Below are 4,382 nucleotides of genomic sequence, written 5' to 3'. Positions count from 1 at the left end.
ACAAGATAGCCCTTCATTAGAGAGATGATAGCTCAATCAAAAGTTGAGTTTGATGCAGTGATTACTGGGTGAAACACTATAGCCTGTGTTACAAAGGAGGTCAGACTAGACTATCAAAATGGTCCCCTCTGGTCTTAACATCTGTACAACTATGAAAAAGCTCATTTAAATGACTAGAGGTTTTTCTATTAACTTTATCAGGCTGGGGGTGGATGGGGGTGGCGGGGGGGGGGGCATATAAAGGGGATGGTTGCCTTGGAGACCAGTGATTCAGAAGGGCCCAGGGCTCCTAGTGCTGCCACTATTACCACAGAAGCAGTGGTGGCTGGAGACCTGGGTCCTCTAAATTGCTGCTAGAGTGAACTCCAAGCAGCATTGAGGGCAGCACAGCACACACTGGCCAGAGCTGAGGGTTGACTACCCTCAGCCCCGCCCCTTCCATCCAAGGCCCTGCCCCTTCTAGGGGTATGGAGGACCTGTCCCCTTGCCCAGGAGCTCAGTAAGTCTCAGTGCCCCTATCCCTGGGCTGTTCTCTGTTGATGTATTGAAGCTTGTAGTATGTATATGCTCTTTGGTTTAGCACTGGGAGCTATATACACACACTCCAAGCAAATTCTTCATGCGCCAACAACCTTATCTGTTGCATACTGAAGTCAAGGAACATATGCTATTGACACAGGCATGGAACCAAGTTCCAAACTGAAATAACTTTTACAGAGGCATTGGCTGTGCTTTTTGCCATTGCTGATCTACAGTGACACTACTATTTGGGCAACTATATATCTCTGCATTGGTCACAGTTCCATATTCGAGGCAGAACTGGGCACTCATGAGTGCTTAGTAACTGAGTGAAATAATTAACTGTGTCCCTTCTAAATTTATGCATGAATAAATTATAGTTCACAGGAGAATCAGATTATGTATTTAGTGCTAGTCATGTCAGCAAGAATATTTATACATTCTATTTATAACTGAAATTTCAATGTATTAAAATGAGTGAGCATCACTGGGGTCCGGGTGTTTCTTATTTAGTTTGGGGGTTACTTTGTTTTACCCTATTCACAGACACATCATAATAGTGCCTTTTAAAAATAATGTGTGTTTATATATCCCTTTCCATAGAGGGTCTCAAAGCACTTCATAAACAGCAGTTCACAAAACCCCTGTTGCTAAGGATCATTCTAACCACCATAGAGATGAGGAGACTAAGGCACAGAGAAGTTAAATAATCTCAGTCCCTTATTCTAGTTATTAAATTATAAATTAATGGAGATTGCCTATCTCCTAGAACTGGAAGGGACCTTGAAAGGTCATCAAGTCCAGCCCCCTGTCTTCACAGCAGGACCAAGTACCATCCCTGACAAATTTTTGCCCCAAATGGCCTCCACAAGGATTGAACTCACAACCCTGGGTTTAGCAGGCCAATGCTCAAACCACTGAGCTATCCCTTGTCTCCAATGTCTTCTCCCTTTAACACCTTTATTAGTTGTGGCTTTCCATATCACCCCTGGAGAAACTAGTTAAAAAGGAAAAGTAGTTTACATTCATAACAGAACAGTGAGAAAGAGGTTTTTCATTAAATACCAGTGCATCCACCAGGGCATGAAAATACAATGAAGCTCCAAAAGGGTACCTCGTGAATCAATTAATCCAGATTTTTGTTGATCTTCTATGACTTTCTTAGAGTTTGAAATCCTCTCTCTAACCCGGAGATCTCCAGAACTGCATGAAATATCTTAGATGGGATGGTATAAAGGACTTTGGCTTCCCTAGCTTCTGACAAAATGTTCTCTGTATGCAGTTCAGAACTTTTTATAGCTATGCAAATCTCCATCACCTCTCATCCACAGTGTTCATTGCCATTCTATACCCCCCTTTTCCAGTTTATTTAATAAAACGTAGGAAATGAAGCCCACATCATCCTCCCTACTACAGAAATATACTTATCAGCCGTAAATTAGATTCCCAAGTTCCCCATGCAGTTTATGGAGAGAGTCAGTGCCAAAGGAAGGGAACCTCAGAAGCCAGTGAGCTGAGTGAGGAGCTGCCTAAGTGAGCTAGGAAGAAAACACAGAAAAATGAAGTAAGAATAAGACCAAATCCTAATGGAAATTTGGTGCCAACAGAATGAGCCAGGAATTGAGTGTGTGTGTGTTGTGAGGGGAGGGGGAGAGGTTCAGAATGGCAGTGACCCATAACAAATGGAGAGGCAAGTGCCTAAATACCCTTATGCATCTGAGCCTTGTTCCCTTAAGTATCACGGAAATCAATTTAAGAGGGACAGCATGTAGCTCTAACATCAGTGAGAAACAATGTGGTACATCTAGTCTAGCCCATTTAATTGGGTGCCCTGTCCTCTGACAGAAGTTTGGTTCTGAAATATTCTGTTTACATGATCATATCATTCATCCTGTGTTAGTTCTGTGCTGTATCCTCTCATGACATTATAATATAAAGTCTGTCCAAGAGTTCACTTATTGCACAGTGCTATGTATCTTTACATCACTTTAATAAGTAATAATACTAGTGAGGCAGGAGGGTTTGGGGTCGGATCCAGGTTTGACTCCATGCTGTGCCACAGCCTTCCTGGCTGATAATGGCAAGTCACTTAATCTGTCTGTGCTTCACATCCCCTTTTGTAAAATGTGAGTAATAATATTTCCTTTAACCCACTCTTCGGTTGCCTTGCCTATTTAGATGGTAAGTTGTTCTCTTACTATATGTATGTGCAGGGCCTAGCACAGTTGAACTCTACCTTGTTTGGAGCCTCTAGAGGCTGATATAATATAACAGAATTATTATGTTTCAGAGAAGAATGTAGTCAAAGATCTTGTGGAAGAGGAATAAAGATTTCCCAGACCACAGAGGTTGTAAGTTCATTGTATGCATTTGGTTGGCGACTTATCTAATAACTTCTGTTCTTTTAGCTTCACAGAGTTTTAGGCCAGAAGGCACTACCATATAATAGTTTGACCTCATGTGTATCACAGGCCACATAATGCCACCCAAACATCCCAACACCAAATCCAACAACCAGAATTAGATCAAAGTATCACAGCCCTCCAGAGGCTAGTGTGTGTCACAGACAGAACAGGAGGGATTGAAGTACACGAGTGCCCAAAGCCCATGCATAGCATAATGTATATCCAGATAATCCCAGCAAGTAACCCATACTGCAGAAGAAAGTGAACACCTTCCTCCCTGAGGTCACTGCCAATCTGAGCAGGGCAAAATTCCTTCCCAACCCCTCATATGTTGTTCACTTAGACCATGAGCATGTGAGCAAGATTCACCAGCCAAGCACATGCAAAAGAGAATTCTCTATAGCACCTCAGTGCATTGGCCCTTCCTATCCAGTGTTCCACGTCCTATAAGGGCAATCTCTGATGCTTCAGATGAAGGAAGGGAAAAAAGCAAAACAAACAAAAAACACCACAACATACAGTGATGGGAATACTCACTGAAGTATGAGATTTTAGTAACATGTCATGAAAGGAAAGGGAACCCAATCCCCTGTCAATCCCAATCCCCCTTCCCTGCCACCAGAAGTAATCCCACCATATAATCCCACTCAAATACATCTAGCTCTTAATATTCTACTTACACATTAAACTTTTTGGGGTAGGGATCATGCCTTATGCTCTGCCTCGATATCATATCAAGAATCCCATGGGTACATAGCAGTAATAAATACTGATAATTCTCTTGCTTTGACCAAACCATTGACCCCAAATTTGTCACATCTATGCAACATCGTTTAATGGCTGTGAAGTTTACTACAAATAGCAATGTATGCTGAACATAAGAAGGAACATACTGTGTCAGACCAAAGGTCCATTTAGCCCATTATCCTGTCTTCTGTCAGTGGTCAATGCTCAGTGCCCCAAAAGGGAATGAACAGAACAGGCTAACATAAAGTGATCCCACCTCTGTTGCCCATTCCCAGCTTCTGACAAACAGAGGCTAGGCACACCCATCCTGGCTAATAGCCATTAATGGATCTAACCTCCATGAATGTATCCAGTTCTTTTTTGAACCCTGTTAAAGTCCTGGCCTTCACAACATCGTCTGGTAAGGAGTTCCAATTGACTGTGCATTGCATGAAGTAGTATTTCCTTTTGTTTGTTTGTTTTAAACCTAACACCTATTAATTTCACTTAATTCTTATGTTATGGGAACAAGTAAATAACTTTTCCTTATTCATTTTCTCACACCAGTTGTGACTTCATAGACCTCTATCGCATTTCCCCTCATCCCTCCCACTGGATGTGCAACAATAAATGAATTGTATACTGGAATTGATTGTGCAGCAAAGGCATAATCAAAGCGAGTGGCAAGAAAGTAGATTTTCTTGGAAGCATTTTGGATGGATTGCAGAAGGG

Source organism: Pelodiscus sinensis, chromosome 4 (genome assembly GCF_049634645.1).
Source record: "Pelodiscus sinensis isolate JC-2024 chromosome 4, ASM4963464v1, whole genome shotgun sequence".
Lineage (NCBI taxonomy): Eukaryota > Metazoa > Chordata > Testudines > Trionychidae > Pelodiscus > Pelodiscus sinensis.
Note: the sequence above shows the minus strand (reverse complement) of the source record.